The 24,549-nt window shown below is 44.7% G+C and overlaps 1 protein-coding gene across 3 annotated transcripts in view; it reads right to left on the bottom strand.

Annotated features, from left to right (window-relative positions):
• cgnb (cingulin b) overlaps positions 1–24,549 on the bottom strand; it is a 98,079-nt gene that overhangs the window by 60,499 nt on the left and 13,031 nt on the right. Inside the window, exon 1 of one of the 3 annotated variants that reach the window (XM_072548987.1) lies at positions 11,532–11,590. The exons of the other annotated variants lie outside the window; for them this stretch is intronic. The gene's annotated coding sequence lies outside the window, so the exon portion shown is untranslated. Of the gene's footprint in view, positions 1–11,531; positions 11,591–24,549 lie in introns of those variants that run through there. 3 annotated transcript variants of the gene reach the window in all.

Here is a 24,549-nt window from a genome sequence, read left to right as displayed (position 1 = left end):
AAAAATAGTGAGAAAAACATAGCAAGGGCAAGTAACTAGGAGAGCACCGATGAAGATAAAGGCCAGGTGAATGACGAGTACAGGTAGTGATTAATAGAAGGGCCCAGTGTTGAGGAACCCAAGTGGCATGAAAATAGAATCAACGTATGAGTCATCAATTTGAGAGACGTTGATTAAAAAGATTGCAGAGTAACTGAGATTGCCATGAGCAAGCCTTCTTTTGAAGCTTATGATGTTCATCTGTAACCAAGCGTATGATGTAGATGACTCATCCATCGTCTGTATTCTACGCAATACTCGATAGGGAGGTAGTGGCACAGTCGAAATGTCACTGAACTAGCAAACCAGAGGCAATGCTCTGGGTGGGAGTTAAAATTCCACTACGGCAGCTGGTGCAAGTTCCACTGAACTACAAAGTGGGTCTCAGTGATGGTGACCATGACAACCATCACCAACTGCCATAAAAACCCATCTAGATCACTGATGCTCTTTGGGAAAGTCCTCATTCCAGATCCACAGCCATGTTCTCAATCCTTAACTGTCCTCTGAAATGTTCCAGCATGCCTCTCAGTACAAGTAGAGCTTTTGGTTATCTTTTCTTCTGTGTAAATAATGTGCATTCTTTTGTGCAAAGTACATCGACAGCTTCACGTGGATATGGTCAGTCCACCATAGCCTACTCACAGTTTAATCAAAGCAGGTACCAATCTGGAATTCAAGCTGCCCAGTGTTACCATCAGTTAGGATCATAAGTGGCAGGAAAAGTGGCTTCAAAATCAAACAGGAGTAGAGTAGGCTGCAGTCGTAGGATGCAGCAAGAATTTGGAAAAACTCTTACAATGGTAGGCTTTGAAATGGCTCCCACACCACCCACGTCCCAGTTTTAAACTTTCTATCATGCTAGGAAGACATTCGCCACACTTCCCACCCCACCCCCCCCAAAACAACTAATAAAAGGGTACCCTAATCACCATGTGCAAGAGCTCTTGCAGCTCTACAATGCTCCGATCTCTACAATCCTCAAACCCTGGTCTCTTCGCCCATCATCAGTAGCCATTCCCTAAGCCATCTCAGCCCTGAGCTCCGGAATCCCCCCACAAAACCTCCTCTCTCTCTCCAACATCTCTTTAAAGCCTAAGCACCCAGTCATCTATCCTGGGGCCTCCCCAGTTTAGGGAGATACCAACTGTTACCTATGATTCATACCCAAAGTTTAGAAACTTTATATGCATTAATAATTACAGGCAGTGTGTATGAAATTAACAGGCAAGTAAGGAGTGTGCTGGAGGATACCCTACTTGCCTGGGTAGGTGCAGCTCCAACAACACCATCCAGGCTCGCTTGACTGGCATCACACCCGCTGATGTTTTGATATTCATTCTGTCCACCACCAATACAGTGACATCAGCAAGCATTATCTGTACGCGACGCAATGCAGCAATTCACCAAGGTTCCTTGAACAGCATTGTCCAAACCAGTAGTGTCTGCCCCCTAGGAGGGCAAGGACAGCTCATGTACAGCAACACCACTGGCAAGTTAGCCCCTTAACCACGTACCATCCTGACTTGGAAACATATTGGGCGTTTCTAAAGTGTCACTGAACTTCCCTCCCTAACAGCATTGTGGGTGTCCTTAAACCACATTGACTCCAAGGCTCAGGAAGGCTGCTCACCACCTCCTTAGAATTAGAAATGGCCAACAAATGCAGGCCTAGGCAGTGATGCTTTCAACCTATGAATTTTTTTTTAAAATGAACAGCTCCTCTACAAAATAAAAAGCATAACAAGTCTTTTCCTAAGACAAACAAGGCTGCTGTCACTAAAAGTAGAACACCTCATACGAAGAAAAAAGATTGCTGAAGGAGTTTTGCCCTTCACAGTATATTACACTTGACGTGCCATGCGAAAATAAGTTAAAAATATCTTTCTCAAAGCTATGAAAAAGGAAACCCAGAAAAATCAAACCATTCTAATGCACACCTCATCCTCTTAACTCCCTCGAGCTGCACAAGGGGAAATTTACACAATTATAAATATCTGATGCAAATCTCCAATGTTATTTTTTTTGTTGAAAGTTGTCAACGTTCACATCACATAGGAACAGCAATAGGCCATTCAGCCCCTCAAGTATGTCCCACCATTCAGTGAGATCATGGCTGATTGTGGTCTAACTCCATATACCTGCCTTTGGCTTGAATCCCTTTGTTTAACAAGAATATACCTACGGCAGATTTAAAATTAATAACTGATCCAGCATTCACTGCCAGTGGAAGACAGTTCCAAAACCACTGTATGTAGAAATGCTTCCTAACATCTCCCCTGAGTGCTCTGGTCTTAAACTTTTTTAAGATTATACCCCCTAGTTCTGGAATCTCTTACCAGTGGAAATTGTTCATCTTTATCCACTCAGTCTTTTCCTGTTAATATCTTGAAGACTTTGATCAGATCACCTTCTAAATTCCAGAGAAAATGGGCCTAATGTATAACCTCTCCTCATAATTTAACTCCTGAATGTTCAAAGTTTGGGAGAAGATTTGTAGCTCGGGTGCGCGTTGTTGCGTTTCTGTTCGCTGAGCTGGGAATTTGTGTTGCAGACGTTTCGTCCCCCTGTCTAGGTGACATCCTCAGAGCTTGGGGGCCTCCTGTGAAGCGCTTCTGTGATGTTCCCTCCGGCATTTATAGTGGTTTGTCTCTGCCACTTCCGGTTGTCAGTTCCAGCTGTCCGCTGTAGTGGCCGGTATATTGCGTCCAGGTCGATGCGCTTATTGATTGAATCTGTGGATGAGTGCCATGCCTCTCGGAGTTCCCTGGCTGTTCTCTGTTTGGCTTGTCCTATAATAGTAGTGTTGTCCCAGTCAAATTCATGTTGCTTGTCATCTGCGTGTGTGGCTACTAAGGATAGCTGGTCCTGTTGTTGCATTGCTAGTTGGTGTTCATGGATGCGGATCGTTAGCGGTCTTCCTGTTTGTCCGATGTAGTGTTTTGTGCAGTCCTTGCATGGGATTTTGTACACTACATTGGTTTTGTTCATGTTGGGTATCGGGTCCTTCGTCCTGGTGAGTTGTTGTCTGAGCGTGGCTGTTGGTTTGTGTGCTGTTATGAGTCCTAGTGGTCGCAGTAGTCTGGCTGTCAGTTCGGAAATGCTCTTGATGTATGGTAGTGTGGCTAGTCCTTTGGGTTGTGGCATATCCTCGTTCCGTTGTCTTTCCCTTAGGCATCTGTTGATGAAATTGCATGGGTATCCATTTTTGGCGAATACATTGTATAGGTGTTCTTCTTCCTCTTTTTGCAGTTCTGGTGTACTGCAGTGTGTTGTGGCCCTTTTGAACAGTGTCTTGATGTAACTTCTTTTGTGTGCGTTGGGATGGTTGCTTTTGTAATTCACTACTATTATAGGACAAGCCAAACAGAGAACAGCCAGGGAATTCCTAGAGGCATGGCACTCATCTACAGATTCAATCAATAAGCACATCGACCTGGCGCCAATATACCGGCCACTACACTGGACAGCTGGAACTGACAACCGGAAGCAGCAGGTACAAACCACTATAAATGCTGGAGGAAAGATCACAGAAGCGCTTCACAGGAGGCTCCCAAGCTCTGAGGATGTCACCTAGACAGGGGACGAAACGTCTGCAACACAAATTCCCAGCTCGGCGAACAGAACCACAATAACTCCTGAATTCCAGGTATCATTCCTACATTGTACTACCTCCAAGACTAATATATCCTTCCCAAGTGCAAAGTACAATAACAATCACAATCCTCTATATCAAGCTTGAAGTAGAGGAGTCAGGTTGGAACAAGGTGGAAACAGAAAAAGTGCAACGCTTTCCATTGACTGCTTTCTCTTCCTCATGCTCCCACCATCTTAGTCTTTCAACTCATAAGAACAGGACCATTCGGTCTCTCTCACCTTTCAGTAGGATTGAACAATGCTTCACCTCTGATAATTTCCCCGTCAGCTCCCACACCCTTTGATTCACACAGTGCCCAAATATTTACCAATTTGTCTACCCTGAGACTGTCATGAGTTCTAGACTCTTCAGACTAGAAAGAAACAGCCTCTCAGCATCTGTCGTGTCAATCCCTCTAAGAATCAAATTGCAATCACTTCTTAGTTTTCTGAACTCTAGGAGCACTGGCCGATTCTGCTCTCTGACTGGGCTCATGTTCCATGGAAGTCAGACAGCCTTTTAGTATTCCAGCCAAATGCCTGCCTTATGGTGCCATCACCCCATGGTGGGCATCACAGAGGACAAGATTCACTCACCAGCAACAGACAGTGAATGGCAATCTGCAACAGCCATTGCTGATTAATCCTCCTCTTGGCCTGGAGGTGGCACACAAAAATGGCAGAGTATTTTTTTTTGTCTTACACAGATCAGAACAGAATTGCCAGACTAAATGGCATCCGATGGCAACTCCTTACGGAGAGTCTGCTTGCCAATCAATCAGCATCTCCTTCTCGTGCACTATAAATTGCTTCTCTTGGCATTCTTGTAATCCTGTCCTGGTGAGTATAAGGTCAAAAAAGTTTTGCTTTTGCTTTAATGTGCTGTCAAAATAGGAGGAGCAGGCCCTTCAGCCCATTGAGCATGCTCTGCATTCAGTGGGATCATTTAGTAGAACTCAGTACCCTGCTTCCCCCCCCCCCCCCCCCCCCCGCACGCTTTGATCCCTTTAGCCCCAACTGTACACAACTCCTTCTCGAAAACATTCAATGCTTTGGCCTCAACCAATTCAAGTTTCTACGGGGCCACCTCCTCATTTTCCTAAATTCCAGAGAATATTGTCCTAATCACCTCTTATTCACATTAATTCATTCCCTTCACTACCAAAGCATAGTGACAAGTAGTGTACACCCATCCACAAGATGCACTGCGGCCATTTCACCCAGGCCCCTTCAAAAGCACCTTCCAAACCTGCAATCTCCACATCCTACAAGGAGGGATGCAAAACTAAGGAACATTACCACCTGCAAGTTCAAGAGACACGTCGTCCTAACTGAGAACAACATCAGCACTCCTTCACTTTCACTGGTCAAAATCCTGAGTCTCCTCACCAGCACTGTGGGTTCCCCTGCACCACATGGTCTGCAGCAGTTTTTATTTAATATTCATGCACGGGATGAGGGTGTCGCGGTCTAGGCCGGTATTTGTTGCCCAACCCTAATTGCCCAAGGGCAGTTAAGAGTTAACTGCATTGCTGTGGGTCTGGGAGTCACACATAGGCCAAACCAAGTACAGATGGCAGTTTTCTTCCCTGAAGGACATTAGTGAACCAGATGGGCTTTTCCCAACAATCAACAATGGATTCATGGCCATTAATTCCATATTAATTTGGTTTCAGGTAGGTAATTCTTTGAAATTCACATCACATATACATGGTTAAGGAGGTGCTTAGCACGCTTGCCTTCGTTGCTCAGACCTTTGAGTATATATTGAGGTTATAGAGGACGTTGGTGAGGTCTCTTCTGGAGTACTGTGTCAAGTTCTGGTCACCCTGTTATAGGAAAGATATTATTAGACCAGACAGGGCTCAGAAGAGATTTGTCATAATGTTACCAGGAAGGGAAGGGTTGAGTTATAAGGAGAGGCTGGAACCTTTCTACACTGGAGCATAGAAGATTAAGGTTCATAGAGGTTTATAAAATCATGACAGCTATAGATAAGGTGAATGGCAGGTGTCTTTTCCCTCAGGTGGGGGATTTCAAGATTAGAGGTGAAAGGAAAAAGATCTAAAAAGGACATGAGGGGCAATTTTATTTTAAACCAAGTGGTCTGTGTATGGAATGAACTTCTTGAGTAAGTGGTGGATGTGAGTACAGTTACAATGTTTAAAAGACATTTGGATGAGAACATAGAACAGTACAGCACAGAACAGGCCCTTCAGCCCATGATGTTGTGCCGACCATTGATCCTCATGTATGCACCCTCAAATGTCTGTGACCATATGCAGGTCCAGCAGTCTCTTAAATGTCCCCAATGACCTTGCTTCCACAACTGCTGCTGGCAACGCATCCCATGCATTCACAACTCTGTGTAAAGAACCCGCCTCTGACATCCCCTCTATACTTTCCTTCAACCAGTTTAAAACTATGCCCCTCGTGTAAGCCATTTCTGCCCTGGGAAATAGTCTCTGGCTATCGACTCTATCTATCTATCTATCGAGAAGAAGTAATGTTTTGAAGCACAGGCAGGTAGGACAAGTTTAGTGTAGAACTATGATCGACATAGACTGGTTGGACCGAAGGGTCTCTTTTCTATGCTTTATGTCTCTATGACTGTACACAGTCATTCACATTCCACCATCTGCTGGAGGAAGTTTTGAATCCAGGTCCCCAGAACAATACCTAGGTCTCTGAATTTTTCAGTACAGCAATAATACCACTAGGCCACTGCTTATTCAATTCAAGAAGGCAGCTCACCACTACGGTCTCAAGGGAGACACGGGGACAGGCAAGTGCCTGCACATTGTGGTGAGCAATACCAGCCTTATCAGCACTCACATTTTTGTGAAATATTAATCAAAATGTTGAAAAATATTTATGGCACTTCACAGAAACGTAATAAGTCAAAATATACATTGAGCCAAAGCAGGAACCATTAGGGTGGAGTAACACCTTGGTCAGAGAGTTGTGTTTTAAAGGAAGATCACACTCTCCACCACCGACAGAGTCAGGGCAATGTGTACCATCTACCAGATTCACTGGAACGACTACCAAGGCTCCTTCAACAGTACCTTCCAACTCATCACTTAGAAGGACAAGGGAAGCAGATACACAGGCACATCGTCCTCTCCGGGTGGCTAGTGACGAAAGGCTAGTGGTTAAAAGAAAAAAAATCACGAGTAAATGTAGAGACGGCTGGTGGGGAACACTCCAAATGGCTGGAGACAGAGGACCATAGAAGCTCTCAGGAGGGAGAAGTTACAATGATAGGGACTAGGTGGGAGACAGACAGACAGGTAAGATATAAAATCGAGGATCTGGATTTTCAAAACAAGGCTTTGCTCGACTAGGAGTCAACACGGATCAAGTGGGCATAAGGAAGACAGAGGAACAGCAATTGCCAGATCAGGATACAGAGCAGCAGAGTTTTGGATCAGTGGGACTAAAACATTAGTTAGCAGAATTGAAAACCCTGGGACAAACATTCACTCGGCCACTAACTTTGAAAATTACACATCTTCACTTGCTCTTCGCAGTAAGCCCTTAAAAAGGATTAAACTCAACATAATAATATTTCCTTAGTTGGGTGGAGATGATTAATTTTAATACTGCCCAAAGTGAAGAACAACAAAAAATGCTAAGGTTTTTGCACCAATGAACACTCTTTGAACCAATGCTGGGAAGTACATAGATCTGAGAATGGGACAGAATTACAGGAGGCTCAATCTCCCTTGCTGAAGTCCTTATTTAATGAGTGCTGCCAGTCTATATCTAGTCATGAATTATTGGCATGTAAATCACATCCGGAGGGCCGATGTTCTGCACGGAACTGCACCCATCAATAGTTAGAGCAGTTACTCTGTTGTCCAGTGCCCTAACCTACAAGCCGCTGTCACTCGATTGGAAGATGATGCCTTCTCAAGGTCAAGAACTTTTGCTGTGAATCTCCAGATGAGTAAACTGGCCAATTCTCAACCTGCAGGGCAGGTCTTTAGCCACATTGGCAGTACGCCTCTGGGAGGTAGATGGATCTGGACAGGAGGACAAGCTGCAGCTCCCCGGACAGGCTGTCACCATTCTAGATGACCAAGGCAAGACCCCCACCCCCCCCTCTAGCCTCAATGCTGTCACACTTCAGAGTGTTTGTGAAGCATTTTTGTTGCCCTCCACTGGACTGCAAATCATCGGAGAGCTGAGGAAAGGGGGACCCATCGCATCCAGACACAGCACCTTGTCCATTACAGTTGATTTTTACAACAGATTTGCTGAATGCTTGTGGAGCTGCCTTCATGCAGCGTTTGACCATCAGTCCCGTCAAATCCCACTGAAGGATACAGCACAGGTACTGATGGAATTTCTCCAGAACCAGTGTGTCTGGGTCTCGCTGAATGGCACAGCAGGTTTGATGGGCTTTTTGGTCTAGTCTTGTCTTTTCTAACATAGCATAGTAGTATGATGAAAACAACCACGCCACACTCCGTGTAGATGAAAGAAAAAGCTGCTCAGCACCTCTGGCCATTTGACAGTGGCCTCTACTTTCCTATCTCCCTATGTACCCTTCAACTTCCTAATCAAACAATAACCCATCTGACTTAACCCTTCAATGACCCAGCTTCCAAATGACCTCTGGGGAACAGAATTCCACAGATTCACAAATCTCAAAGTAAAGCAATTCTCATCTTTGCCCTAAAATGGAAGATGCTGAAAAATGTGTTGCTGGGAAAGCGCAGCAGGTCAGGCAGCATCCAAGGAGCAGGCGAATCGACGTTTCGGGCATCAGCCCTTCTTCAGGAAGACCGCTGAAGACTCTGAAACCACTCCTAAATGGAAGACCCCAAGTTCCCTAGTTCCAAATCTCTCCTATAAGGGGAAGCCTCCACCTGCGAGTCCGTCAAGAATCTGGAGTGTTTCAATAAGGTCACCTCTCAATCATCTAAACTCCAACAGCCACAGACCCAGCTTATCCAACCTGTCCTAAAATGGTAAACTTTGTCATCCCAGTAATGAAAGCTTATGCCCGAAATGTTAATTCTCCTGCTCCTCGGACGCTACCTGACCTGCTGTGCTTTTCCAGCACCACATTCTCGAATCTGATCACCAGTTTTCACTTTCTCCCATCCCAGTAATCAGACAAGTGATCCATTTTCAATGCTATTAGATCCTTTCTTATATAAAGATATCAAAACTGTACACTGTACTCCTGATGGGGTCTTACCAATCCTCTGTATAACTGTAGCAAAATGTCCCTACTTTTATATTCTAAGCTCCTTCAAAAAAAAATTCAATTTGCCTAATTAAAAACTATATACTTCAGAGACTGGAAATCCGAGATTAAAACAGGAAGTGCTGGAGAAACTCAGTAGGTCTGATGGCATTTAAGTAGAGAGAAACAGAGTTAATTTGAGCCCAAAATTACTCAATTGCAACTGAAAGGGGCTGGAAAAATGGCAAGTTTTATGCTATAGACAAAGCAAAGTCAGCATAGTCCTAGCAGGTAAACAGCGAGAATCAGAGGGAGACTGGTGGGGGTTTAACCAGAGGGTCATCACCCCTTAAGCAAGAGGAAGAGATTGAGAAGGTGGAACCTTCATGGTACCCTGAGCTGAGAATTGTAACTGCTGGTATCACTCTGCATCGCAAACCAGCCTACTGAGCTAACCAACCTCGAGTAAGCAAAGGTGGGGCGGGGTAGCGTTGAACAGCTTGTGGAGGTGGTCTTCAACAAAAGGGAAAGGGTGTGTTAAAGATGGTAAAGGAGAAAGAGTGATGTGAAATAGGTGTAAATGAAAGTGCCGGGTGGTGGAAAAATCTCTGCTGGGGAGGGTTTTAAAAAAAAAGAGAAAACCCAAGGAAACCACAGGACAGAGGTCATGTTCTGAAGTTGTTGAACTCAATATTCGAGTCTAAAGGCTGTAAAGTGCCCGAGCAGATGTTAACCAGTCACATGGACTCTAAACTCTGAATTCCCTCACTAAACCTTTCCCTTCCAAATGCCTCTGGAAAACTCCCTCTTTGTTCAAGCTTTTGATTACCAGTCGTGATATTTCCTTACAAATCTTGGCATCAAGTTCTGACTTATAATGTCCCTGTGATACTATGTGGGACATTTATCATATTGAAGTCGCTAGGTAAAGTACGAGCTGTTGTTGTTTATAAGATAGGAGCTCGTGTTGCAGTGGGTAGTGTACCTGACCGAGATGTTCTAGTTTTATGTTTCACTCCAGGATGTGGGTAATGCAGCCAAACAGATTGGTTATCTGCCAGTCAATCCTTCAGATATACACCTCATCAGGCGGTAACAGTATGAGAGAGTATATCCTGATCAACCAGGCCTGATACAGTGTGGTACCCTTTAAGTACCTGGCAGCCCCTTCCATGAAAAAGGAGTCACGCAAACGGACATAAGCTTTGCTTGCTTTGATGCCACAGGCACGGAAAAGGTCATTTGCTAGCAAAGAACCTGGAAAGGAGGATGCTGGATTAAAACATAATTGCGAGGAAATATTTATAACAATATGCTACATATCAGTTTTGCAACTGTGAGAGAGAACTATGCCTTGCTGAATTTCTAAGACCACATCAAGTACCAAGGGGACATTGAAAAATGTTAAGAAGGGTGTGTAAAGTATTGGTAATCTCCCACTGACATATAGGCATCGATGACACAGAGAGCAATCCAGCAAAGTATTGTACAAACTGACTACACTGATGGAGGACACGATTGATATGTGTAAAGGGTGGGGAAATGTCACAGATAGGATCAGTGAAAAGGAACTTTTCCCCTTGGGGAGGGATCAGTGATCAGGGAGCACAGATTTATGACAAGATTTTTGATCAGGATATATGAGAAAACATTTCTCTCCCCAGGCGCAGACACCATGGGGCAAAGGCCTTTTTCTGTGCTTAGTGGATCGACAGCTCTGACGCTGCGGTCAGTTCCTTTGCTGAAACACTCTGAAACATGCCCTTGTCAATTCCCACAGACGTCGTCTCAAATCAATTTCACAAGAATGCTGCCTATCTGGCAAGACATCAAGAGATTTACACAGCTCGGAGTTGGTAGTCCTTGGCAAGTATCACTGTGTGCATCTCAAGTCGACTTTGCAACCAAGCAGAACCCTTCCTCATGAATCAGATGCTTCAAAATAGATAAGCGGAGTCCAAAATGAACCTTGGTTAATCGGTCATAATTGCGTTGAAGCAACTAAGAAGGAACTTGCCTTTAATACAGTATATTTCACAATGTCAGGACATTCCAAAGTGCACAACAGTCAATTAAATACTTCTGAAATTTTTAACATGGGAGACAGACAGGGAGGTCAGATGATCATTGGGAAAGTTTGTCTGATGGTCAGACAGGTAAAAGTTGGCAACATAAAATAAATCACCCAAGTCTGCCCTCACAGCAGGACAGTAGTAACAGTCTCCGTGTCACTAGTTTGCAAGGGATGTGAACGGCAATTATAAACTGCCCGGGGTCTTTAGAGCCGAATGCAATACCAGCCTGTCCATTTTAAAAATGTCAATGCAGAAACTGGATGAAAACAGAATGGGCCTTTGTTCTTCTCTTCCCTCACCTCTAAAGCTCGCAGAGGTCAAAAAGCAAACCTTGCAAACCGAACAGGACTTGGACAAGGACTGAAGACTCTCAGTGACCCCCAGCAACGAAACAGGAGTCAAGCAGCATACAAAAACATCACATCAAAACATATAGCAGAACCGGTGTCCTCACTGCACACTACAAACTCAAAACCCTAGCTAAAACACTGTACAGTAAAAATAAACTTCAAACTTGACAGAAAACATGCCTTCATTTTTCTAATACAAGAATCATTTACACGTAGAAGAAACTCCCTTACCTTTCCCCGTCTTCTGAACACAGAACAAAAGTGGATTCAGACTTTAGTCAACACGTGATTCCCGACCTAGTCATGAGGAATGCAAAGCAACTCACTATCTAACCTTTTCTCAAACCAGTGCTGATAACAGAGCGCCTTTGGAATATCCCGTCAGAGTCAGCCAGGCGACACCAGAAACCACAGCTGCATGCACACACATACATACCCGCCTAAAAAGGGCACACTTCCACAAGAGAATTAACACAAGTCGCAGTCGGTGTAATTACAGACTACAGCAACAAATTAAATGGTTTGCTTATCACATGGCTGCCATACCAGTTAAAAATATTCTGTTTTGCAAAGCAAGTTTACACTTAACCGATATAAATCTGAATCATTAAATATTGAAATACCTATTACAAAGTTGTCACCTGTTACTTTCCTTGCATTCCTCAGTCAAGTTTTGCAATAACCCTCTGCCTGGTAATAGGAATTTAATTCATTTCCTAATGGCCACCCCATCCCAAGCCTGCATCCCCAAAGTGGTCAGCTCTCCTTGGCATCATGGGCAAGTCTAGTCCTTCTGGGCAGCCAAACAGATGACAGTTCTAAAAAGCCAATCAAACTCCTGATGCAGCGTAACCATGTAAAGACAGTGTGGAGCTCTGGACAAGGTGAGGTTCTGACTTAGTTTCCCTCTCAGGGCGTGGTGATGGGCGAGGAAGCACACCGTCTGCTCACAGTTGGTCCTTGGAGAAGCGCAGCCAGTCATGCATAAAATCTGACCAAAAATGAGTTTAGCTTGTGGTTTGTGCAAGCAGAGAGGTGGGGAGACAGCAAGGGCGAGCAACAAAACTGAGAAAAAGGCATGTGAATTTGTCAAGGTACAATGTTGAGAAATTTCTACGCCATCCCAATTCATTGTTATTTGTCCTTTAACTTGTGCCCTGCCCTTGGGTTCTGTCCTCAGATCCCATAAACGTCCTGCTGGCAATTAAAATAGCACAAGCCCCACTAGATAGTATAATTGCAAGTGAGACATCTGCAAAGTTAAAATTCGCTGCCTGGTAAACCAGCACACTTTCACAATGTAAGAGGTCTGAAACCAAGGTTCCTCCTGTCACTGAGATAGCACCACAGGTATTTCAAGTATTACCTGAAAGGGCGGCAGGAACAGATTGAACAGCAACGTTCACAAGGGAGTTGCATAAATATTTCGGAAAGGGAAAAAGTTGAAGAGGTATCGAGGAAGGAACTCACCGAATTGTTGCACCCTCCGAGTTAATCCCTCAGGATCAACAATAACTTGCTTTCAGTTCTGACAAGCCCATCTGTGGAATCGGCTATGTGTGGAACAAGTGGTATTTGTAGGGTTGGGTAGGTGGGCTGCTGTTTGGAGGATACCCATATCAGCCAACAGAGACTCCCGCTGCTGTCACGATTCCGTGGAAGTAGGCTATTTGTCAGCCACAGGTATGCCAGCTAGTCACTGGAACCTGCTGTGTATTTCAGTCTGCTCAGAGCCTAAACAAGCCATACTCCCCACACTGAAGGAGAAAGCAGATTTTCATAATAGGAGTCACAGTTGGGTGAAACTAATGTACCAAGGAAATGGTGGTTAGCTCTCTGATCTGATGGCTGCAAACTTGCACTGCCTCTTTACCATAAGATTTTGTTGAGTTTTTTTCCCTAGAGAGGTAACTTAGTTCATGCTGTCAGCAGCCAACCACTTGCTAACTGTTGCTGGGTTCCTCTGGAGAGGAAGCCAAATGAAGCCAGATCGCCAAACTGAATCCCCGCACATCAGAATCACCTTGTGCACATCGCTACAATTGACTATTGCATTGGCATTAGAAAGGCAACAGTTGATGTGCCATCTTGATGAGATTGAATGGTGATCGAGGAACAGGGAGGGAGGGACGCCACAATTTTATAAAAAAAGCTATGCTTCAATCTGATTTCAGAATGCAGTTGTGATGTAAACTAAGTTCAATTGTTCCTCAGCCAGGTAATTATAACAACCACCATCTTCATTTTAGAATTTGCTGCTGGCTTTTTAAAAAATAACATACATGTTCAAAGAGCTGCACTATTTATCAAGTCTCCCAATCATGCTTTAAAATGTCTTATAGTTGCATTTCAACTTCACTTCAGGAAGTGAAGAGTTACAGCACACTGGATCTATACCAACGCTGTCTAATCAAGATTTGGAGATGCCAGTGTTGAACTGGGGTGCACAAGGTTAAAAATCACACAACACCAGGTTATAGTCCAACAGGTTTAATTGGAAGCACTAGCTTTCGGAGCGCTGCTCCTTCATCAGGTGGTTGTCAATCACAATCACCTGATGAAGGAGCGTCGCTCCGAAAGCTAATGTGCTTCCAACTAAACCTGTTGGACTATAACCTGATGTCGTGTGATTTTTAACTCTCTAATCAATTTTACTTTCTCAGAATCTAATTGGATTAGATTTTTGTTTCAGGCTAAAAGTGAAAAACGTTTCCTCTCTTTGCAAAAGCACTCAAAGCACTCTGAAGTACAGCTCAGAGTGAAGTTACAATGCTTCTAACTTCCTATCTCAGAAAACAAATCTTTAATGTGACAGCACGGTGACAGCCTCCCTCACGTGTATGGTTGCTTTTAAAGCTATGGTATGTAACGATCACCACAGAGACTGATAACTTAAGATGACAGCTTTGAACCTCTGCCTGCTAGCTGAAAGAAATGACCCATGTTATAGCAGACCTCCACAAAAACAACGTACAAATAGTTCGAAATGAAATTTACCTCATTCTATTGGCATTGATTTGTCTATATTTACCCACGTGACTCTTCCCGGGCACTAGATGGCAAAACTCAAGTGGTCTATTTGACAGCTGAACCATTAAAGCTGGGCCTAATCCTATCCCCAGTGTGAACACAGGAATGCATTCTCCAACAGGAAGTACTGGGAAATAATTGAGATCATTAACCACAGGAGAATGTTCCTCCCCACCCAGTTCAGGATAACAAGATCCCTGGTACACAGACTTCATCTAATGGTAGTCTGGGTGATGATTCCTCAACTTGGATAACCAAGTGTCGTTTTCTCACCTTCCATAAGCAGACTTAACATTTACACAGGAAGGGAGCTATGGGGGTGGAGAAACAGCAGTGATACTGTGCTGAAACGACACTATACTGAAGTGGCAGAAGCTTCGCCATCAGATATTCTCACCCTCCCTCATAGTTTATATGGTTGATTTTAAGTTACCCAAGCTAGGTTATGTAATGATCTCTCTCCACTGATAACTTCAAAAGAGAGAGAGAGAGTTTCACATGTCTACCTGCCAGCTGAAATAATGATTCACATTCGACAACACTTACTACAACAAATGACTAATAATACACTATTAACTAAACATAGTTTCCTTTTCAGAGTCACTTATACTTTTAAGTACAGAAAACAACATTCTATTTGTACGCTGACCATCTATGTACTCTTCATGAAATTACTAACAAAACCAGAAAGTGCCAGGGAAAGCTCCGTAAGTCTGGCAGCATCTGTGGAGAGACAGCAGAGTTAATGTTTTGGGTCCAGATCCGAAGAATGGCCAGTGGCCCTGAAAAGTTAACTGCTTTCTCTCTCCACAGATGCTGCCAGACCTCCTGAGGTTTGCCCAGCACTTTCCGAGTTTGGTTCTGATTTTAATTACAGTCCCTTTAGCAAAGAGTTCACAGTTGCTTCCACATTTCAACGAGTTCCAAATCCTACTTTGCAGCGTAATAACTCAGTCACTGCCTGCAAGAGATTTTGATTTGCTCCTTGATTTTTGGCAAGTTTCTTAACTTCTCCAGCAACAGTAAAGCCTATTCTGATGATTCTTCCTGTCCCAGTCACATAAAATCCTTTGATAGCTGCAGACTGCTTCTCTTTGACTAGAGACCAGACCCTCTGACATTTGGTTATAGTCGCTCACAAAGTAAACTATCCTCTTTTTCTGACAGAATGTTGCTAGGTGAGCATGCGTTGCCCATTCCCAACTGCCTTCGAGAAAAGCAGAACACGGTGTTACTCAATACATAGAGAAGTCTGCACTCTCAATCAAAAAATAAGTTACCTCTGACCATGATAACATGAAACACTAAGCTCTTAATCAAGGTAGAAAAGCTAATTAGTTACTTGAGATCCCAATTCTCTTCTAATCTTAAAAATAAGTGAACAAATCGCAACACAACTACTAACAATCTATTTTGTTCCTGCATTTACAAACCATGACCTACAAACATTTTCCACGGACTCAGGGAAACTCTAGAATCCCCTGCATTGTTGCCAAGTGTAAATAGCTCAAGTTCTTCTCTCAGGAAAACAGCTCAAGATTTCTCTGGATCTCCAGAATAATCAGACCAGCCAGACCCCCAGTATTTAAGATACAATCTTAAAATGTTGTGGTTCTGTTCGCCGAGCTGGGAATTTGTCTTGCAAACGTTTCGTCCCCTGTCTAGGTGACATCCTCAGTGCTTGAGAGTCTCCTGTGAAGCGCTTCTGTGCTGTTTCCTCCGACATTTATAGTGGCCTGTCTCTGCCGCTTCTGGTTGTCAGTTCGAGCTGTCCACTGTAGTGGCCGGTTTACAGGAAAGCCACACACACACACACCAAGTCCTAAACTATGAAAGCAATCACCCCAACACACACAAATGAAGTTGCATCAGGACACTATTCAAAAGGGCCACAACACACTGCAGCACACCAGAACACCTATACAATGTATTCGCCAAAAGCGGATACCCTCGCAATTTCATCAACAGATGTCTAAGGGAGAGACAACAGAACGAGGACATGCCGCAACCCAAAGGACTAGCCACACTACCATACATCAGGAGCATTTCTGAACTGACAGCCAGACTACTGCGACCACTAGGACTCATAACAGCACACAAACCAACAGCCACGCTCAGACAACAACTCACCAGGACGAAGGACCCGATACCCAACATGAGCAAAACCAATGTAGTGTACAAAATCCCATGCAAGGACTGCAGAAAACACTACATCGGACAAACAGGAAGACAGCTAACGATCCGTATACACGAACACCAACTAGCCACGAAACTACACGACCAGCTATCCTTAGTAGCCACACACACAGACGACAAGCAACATGAATTCGACTGGGACAACACTACTATTATAGGGCAAGCCAAACAGAGAACAACCAGGGAATTCCTAGAGGCATGGCACTCATCCACAGACTCTATCAACAAACACATCGACCTGGACCCAATATACCGGCCACTACAGTGGACAGCTCGAACTGACAACCAGAAGCGGCAGAGACAGGCCACTATAAATGCCGGAGGAAACAGCACAGAAGCGCTTCACAGGAGGCTCCCAAGCACTGAGGATGTCACCTAGACAGGGGACGAAACGTTTGCAAGACAAATTCCCAGCTCGGCGAACAGAACCACAACAACGAGCACCCGAGCTACAAATCTTCTACCAAACTTTGAACAATCTTAAAATATAATAACCTTATAAAACCTCACAATTGTAATTTAATTCTAAATTCCAGGAGACTGCTGCCATGTCAGCTTGTTATAATTACGCTGCAAAATCTGGCTCTCTTCTTAGAGATTTACAAATGTATTTTCACAGGCCGAGAGAGTTTGCTGTGTTGGTGAAGGAAGCGGAGCTTGATAGACAATGTACTTGGCCCCAACACCTCAATCAACGCGGCTCATGTGTGCAGTAGACTTCCAGACGAACTGACCCCTGTCCGTCAGAAACTTAACATAAGTCCAGTGCCACAGAGCCTCCCCATAATTGGAACCATCTCATGGAGATCCGCCCTGTGCCCTTTCAAATGGCATGGAGGCATTTTCTGTGTGGCTGATGCTGATCGTCCTCCACGGCTACAGACACGCCTTTGGGGGTTGGGGTGGGGGGAGGTCTTCTGCCCTCTGGCAATGGAGGTCCGCAGTGGAAAGCTCTCTACAAAAGATGATCCTGCTGTCTTACATCAGAGATCTGGGGGCAGACAGCGCTCCACATGATAGTCCTGTGAAACCATAGGCTGGCTACTAGACCATGTGCACATTCTGCAGCTTGGAGAAAACAGTTTGCCATGATTGTATTGCATGCATCTGCTTGCAGCCTCTTTTTTTTAGGGGCTGCTACTAAAATTTTGTTTGCACTTCAGCCCGGTGCTCCTGCTCCTGACGTAGGGGAAGGGTAGACAAGTCTAAAGACCTTCTCGTGGTACTGTTCCCGGGCTTAGCCAAGATGGCCATTAACAGGTTCAGGCGGTGGGCTGTGAAAGGGCTTGTTGTTCCTGACTGCCTGCCCCTCTTTCATGGTTACATTTGTGCTCGGGTGTCCCTGGAGAGGGAGCAAACGGTGCTCACTGGTACAGCTGAGATCTTTCATTCTGTGCCGTACATCTCCATGACTATGACCAATGGATGCCGCAGTGGCTGGAGTGCGTCATCAGCTTAGAAAATGACAGAGTGAGTTTCAGGTCCATTATACAGATCTCCATTCGACCTTTGGTGTTTGTGTTTGATTTCAGTAAGGTGCCCTGACAGGAGCCGATTGTTTCTCTGTTATCACTTTAGACTTCCTGAAAGAACCAAGGAAGCCTTTATTTTAAATCCCTGTTGTCCCTGTCCCTCCCAGATGCGATGGATGGAGTCAGAGAGTGTGAGGGGAGCTTTAGTTTCAGTTCCAACAAGAAACTTTCCTCTATTTCAACCCATTGTTGCCCTTCCATCAGGGACAGAGCTGACGCGGCTTTACTTTGAATTCAAATGACTAAAGACAAGTTTACTCTATTTTAACCCCTTGTTGTCCCTATCCCAAGAGTGCTTGATGGAGACAGTAGCGAGGGAACTTTGTTTAGGAGTTCCAAGGGGTCGGAGAAATTACTTTTCTCTTTTTGACCTTTACTTTATTTAACCCGGTGCTGTCCCTAACCCTGGTGTGTCTGGTGGGTGCGATGTTGAGGAGACTTGACTTTTCCGTTTACATCTTGTATGAAAGAGTAGAAAGTGGAGTCCAGTGTAAAACGCTGGGAGTTGACTAATAGTTGTGGATGCGGTGAAATCTGACAAGAAAGTGATTTTACGATGCTTGCTAGTCCCAATTTCTCTCAGCAACACCTCAGTCAGATTCAGTGGGATCCATTGCACAACATTCATAGTGACTGCAATGACTTGCATTTACCTAGCACCTTGGGTAAAAAGCTAAAGCCTCACAGGAGGAGTTATCAAACAAAAATGTAAGTTCGATTTTGAGAAGCATCTTAAAAAGATGCAGGGAAGAGGTGGGGATGTTTAGGGCACTGACAGATTAAAAAGGTAGGACCCCAAACAATGGGTGTGGTGGGGGGGAGACAAAGGAAGGCAGCAGATTCAAGATCTCCCCTCCCCTGGCAAGAGGTCAGACATACAGCACAGATGGGGATGGCATGTCTGGAAAAGAGGGGAGGCCAGTGGAACAAAAAAAACTGACATCAATAAAAATTCTTTAGAAATGGAGAAAGGCAGGACATGTACAGCAGGAAGTGGGATAGAAACTGGAGAGAGTTAGGAAAATTGGCAAGGTTTGAGTTTATAGAGGGAGCATGACCTGAAGCATGTTGGAGACTCACTCAAATCTGAAATTCCAACAAATGCCTCATTTGCAGGAATCCACAGTACCGACAAACATTTCCCAGAGTCAAGCAGTACAGACTCAATCGCAGAAAGTCTAGAGTACAACTGGAACAGAACGTCCCCTCTTCTGACACTCCCAAAGTCACTGACGCCACCACATTACCGGCTGCCTTCCAAGACCTCACCCGACTGGCTGCGCATTCATTGAGTAGGTTCAAAGCAAAGATCAATACATTCCAAGGTACTAACAACGAACAGATACAGAGGTAGCGGGGAGAGAAAACAGCTGACAGATCGAAGATCAGGTCAGTGGTTAGCACTGCTGCCTCACAGCGCCAGGGGCCCGGGTTCAATTCCCATCTTGGGTAACTGTCTGTGTGGAGTTTGCACATTGTTCCAGTGTCTGCGTGGGTTTCCTCTGGGGGCTCCAGTTTCCACCCACAGTCCAAAGATGTGCAGGTCAGGGTGGATTGGCCATGCTGAATTACCCGTAGTCTTAGGTGCAGAGGTAAATGTAGGGGAATGGGTCTGGGTGGGTTGCTCTTCGGAGGGTTGGTGTGGACTTTTTGGGCCGGAGGGCCTGTTTCCACACTGTAGGGAATCTAATCTAATCTAAATCAGCATGGCTTTATAGAGTAGCAAAGCAGGTTTGACAGAGCAAATTGCCAACCCCAGCTCCCATTCCCTAGGTTTCATGTTCCAGTCACCAGTGATCAGGAGCACAGGAAATCCCAGCAGATATATTTGCATTTTTAGTGCAGGTCAGGTGAATTGGTCATGCTAAATTGCCCGTAGTGTTAGGTAAAGGGGTAAATGTAGGGGAATGGGTGGGTTGCGCTTCGGCGGGTCGGTGTGGACTTGTTGGGCCAAAGGGCCTGTTTCCACACTGTAAGTAATCTAAAAAAAACATTCTTTTTTAATTCTTCCACGTGAGGCCAGCACTTGTTGCCAGTTCCCAATTGCCTCTTTGTGTCTAACCAAGAAACTGCAGATGCTGGAATCCAAAGTAGACAGGCAGGAGGCTGGAAGAACACGGCAAGCCAGGCAGCATCAGGAGGTGGAGAAGTCGATGTTTCGGGTGTAACCCTTACTGATTGTAAATCCCACCCAGCCGCAGTGGTGGTATTTATACTTGTGTCACCAGTATTAGCCTGAGCTCAATGCTGTGACAATTACCAATAGGCCACCATCACCTCCAGCACAGCTGAAATGGACCAGCTTGCACTATACCTTCCCAAATCTGGGAATTTTCTTCATGATGAGCAATACAACTTGGAATTCACAGGAGGAAGCTACCATCTAATTCTGGCACTTTGCAGACCAAGCAAACAATGTGGTGTAGACTGTCTGTCTCCTCCTGCAATAACTTGAAGCATAAAATTGCCACAATCCTTACTGTCTTCCAGCATCAGTTCCCATTGGCTTACAGCCTATTCAGAGGGATAACCAATCAGCAAACTGGAAGTAGATGTGGGAAACACACTGCCTGCCATATGCATCACACTGACGTCAAGTCCATTTACCAGGCTCATTACATCCCACATCCCAATGGAAGCACAGTTTACATCAAACTTTACAAAGATGAAGGACTCCCTTCACCAGCAAACACTTCACTTCCCCCCCCCCCCCCCACCCCAACTACTTCATGCCCTCTTTAAAATAGCCCCCTCACTGCATTTTTCCTGCCTCTATACGACAGCTTCTCATCACTACCTGAAAACATCACCAAGGACCATCTATGGGGCCGACAGAAGACTCACCTCAGGTTGAGGCGCGGTGGTGGGGTTTACTTTCCTCAATATAATTGGAAAGATGAAACAAAAATGGTCACGCACCATAAAGTTCAGAGAGGAACGTTTGCACGTAGATATACCAGCTGCCTCAGCACCCAGGCGGTGTCAGGCTTTGGTGTTTGCTAGATTTGGAGTTGAACATTTTGTACCAATCTGGGATGCAGGGTCACGTGGAGCATGGGAATAGATAGGTGCAGAAGCACTGAAACAGGAGTCCGGAGCAACTAAGTGCTTCGCCAAATGTCCAGCTAAGTTAATTTTAATTCAGGTAACGTGTTAAAGAAAGTGTGTAACATAATCTAAAAATTGTTTTTGAACAAGTGCGGTTTTCACACAGCTGGCTTTGGAAGAGTGCGCCATATTCACTTAAGGCAGGCAGTAATTATTATGCATTCTATGTAGAAGGAAGCACTTCTCCATTCAGAGGGTAGTGAATCTTTGCAGTACTCCACAGCCCTTTGGGGTAGAGAATCAGTCATTGGACATGTTCAAGAATTAGAGTCGATAGATTTCTACATATGCAAAACAGAGAGGGATATGGGGTTAGTGTAGGAAAATGGTGTTGAAGTCAAAAACCTTGCCATGATCCAATTCAATGGCACAGTGAGTTGGAAGGGCCAAATGGCCTGCTCCTATTTCTTGCTCTTTCTTAAACCTACAGTCCATCTCATTTACACAGCCTGAATGTAATTTTGTTTGGTTGTGAAGAACTTAATTCCTGTACTGTCGCATTATTTATGTTGCTTAAGCTAAACTATTAGATGATTGTGCATTTTTAGGGGCAGAAGTGACTTTGAATCCATCACTGGACTGCATTCACAAAAGGCTTTGTTATTGTGCAAATGGTTTACACAACCACTGAGGAATTTTGATTGCACTGGAGGCAGACACACCTGAACTTATTGACTTTTCTAAAATAAACACAGTGGATGTTATACCTTTTTGAAAAAGGGAACTCTAAAAAAGGTATACAATTTGAAGTTGGGGATCTTGTGGTGAAGTGGTACGGCAGCTACCTCTGAGCCAGAAGACCTGGGCTCAAGTCCCACCTACTCCAAAAAAGTATGCATTTCTGTGCAGGTTAATTAGAAAATATCTCCAACCTGCTGTAAAACAATCGAGAAAGCTAATGTATTCATAAAGCTGGGAAACAGTAAACCTTGGCTGGGTTATCACTATGGAGAAACAAAATGTGGGAGCAAATTACAAACAAAAAGACCTTTCAGGCAAAGATTCAGAACTAACTTGATTTGTCACTTGGGGATTATTCTGTATGGTTTCATGAGGACAGGATGACATTCGTTGCCCATCCTTAATTAATTGAGTGCCTCACTAGAATCATTGCAGAAGACAGTCAAGAGTCAGCCACAGTTATATGTGACTGTGGACCCACAGTAAGCCCAGACCTGTAAGCACAGCAGATCTCCTCAAGGGCATCCCAAGGGTTTTTTACAATATTGTTGGTCATTGTCACCATCGCCAAAACTAGCTTCCGATTCCAGACTTATTGATTATAATGCCACCAGCTGCTGTGGGCAGGCTACAATACCATAACTACAGGACAACCAGGCAGAGTATTCCACAAATATAACCACTACATGGTTGGTGGGCAACAACCAACTGGAGTAGGCCAAACACTGGGCAGTAGGCTCCTCCCAAATCATCGCTTTGTTCTAAACCTATACTGAGGCAGTGGCAGAAACAAACACTGCCAAAGGCGGCAGCAATACTATCTTTCTGATGGAACCACAGTTCAGCCACGCAAGTCAATGACACGTCTTCCTGCATGTACTGCCCGTGCATAGAGGACCTCTGAGGTTTCCCAAAGGCGCAAGTGTTTGATGGCTGAAGAGCAGCAGGGCAGCTTCTACAACACTCGCATCAATGGCTGACACACATGGCTTGAAGGAACTGTTGCGGTACAAATGGTCCATTTGATGAGGTGCAGAGTGCAAGAGATAGGAAAGTGGGAAAAATAGAACTGCACGTTTTATAGCGGAGGGCTTCCCGGGAGAGCAGCAGGATTCAAAGCCGAAACCCACATTGTCTGCCTCGCTGGCCTCTTCCCTCATTTATCTTCCCTTCCTGCAGCTGCTTCACATTAGAGTCCACATGCTCCTGATTAAAAATTGGTAAACAAGAGGAAAGCCAGTGAGTTTAGAGCACAGAGAGAGAAAGACAGCACAGTTCATTTGAGATTCAAACTGCCACTCCTGGATGAATTGTTGGATGCTGCCCCACCTCCTAACACAGCAAACCCCAGTGCCATTATCAGTGCTTTCCTGAGCCACAGCCAGGAAGGCACAGAATCATCTGAAATTTCCTTGGTGGGAAATTAGGTTGTGAAGTTCCTGCTACATGACCAGCTCAGCAATTCCAGCTATTTTGCTGCTTCTGCTTAGAAACAGGCTTCCAATTCAGAATTTAGTTAGATCGTACACACTGGCATGTGTGTATTTACATGGAGTTGGGGAAACGAGGCCACAAATGTGCAGAGACTCCAAACTTGTGATCTAACATACTTCAAAACCAGAAGCAACTTTTTAAAAAAAAAGACAAAAAGAAAAGCACAGAAGCCACCAGGGCACTTGCTCATTTTTCCAGCCAGGAACCAGCTCGACAGGAGGGGTGGGAGGGACGGGGGCTGGTTTTTGTAAACAAACCACGACCCATTATACCCATTCGTACCAAAGGTAGAAGCATGGCTGTAAGTTTGCTCGCTGAGCTGGAAGGTTCGTTTCAGTGAACAAACTTACATCCCGAACCTCAACCTGAGCTACACATCTTCTCAAAACTCACTAAGGCAGAAGCATATTCGGGTCAGTCAGTGAAGACAACTCGCCCTTTCCAACACAGACAACTTAAATGCTGGGTGTTGTGAATGCAAATCAGATTCCCTGGTTAATCGGGTTCTTCTTCCCCTTACACAGGAGTGTAACATTTCACAGTCGCACTCAGCACTGTGCAAGGTCAGACACAGACACAATATCCCCTGAAGTTCTTCCAGCATGAGATTTATGAGCTGGGAGGAGAGGATAGAAGACACTCCTACGCCGAAACTTCAGAAACAAAATCTAGTGTTAGGTTGCTTCTGGTGCTATATTAGTGCCACCAATTTCTGGTATCCACATCTCATGTGAACTTGCCAGATTTGCTAACACTGCCGGCACACAGGAACAAACCAATCAGAAGCTGGAGGGGCCCAATTGGCCCCTCGAGCCTGTTTTGCTGTTCATTACAATTGCAGCTAATCTGATCACTCCACTGACCCACCAACCCCTGATATTCTTACACCTCCTTGCTCAATTGAGAATCGAGCCACCTCTGCCTTAAAACCATTTAAAAGGTTCTGCTTCCAGTGCCTCTTCAGGAACACTTGTGACCCTCTGACTGAAATAAATTCTCTTCTGTCTAAAATGGGTGACCCCTTATTTTGAAACAGTGGCCCACAAGTGGAGGAAACATTATCTCTACATCCATGCATTTCAGTGGTGGCCCCTCACAGGGGAGGATGGCTGCCATCCACTCACCCAGAGTGTCTGTAAGTGGCTGTACAAACTGATGCCGCTACTGCAGGCTCTGTTACACTTGGGGCAGGTGGTGGTCACGGGAAG

This window comes from Chiloscyllium punctatum, chromosome 28 (assembly GCF_047496795.1).
Source record: "Chiloscyllium punctatum isolate Juve2018m chromosome 28, sChiPun1.3, whole genome shotgun sequence".
Taxonomy (NCBI): Eukaryota; Metazoa; Chordata; class Chondrichthyes; order Orectolobiformes; family Hemiscylliidae; genus Chiloscyllium; species Chiloscyllium punctatum.
The sequence above is the reverse complement of the archived record's forward strand: the minus strand, read 5'-3'. Positions and strand labels throughout refer to the sequence as shown.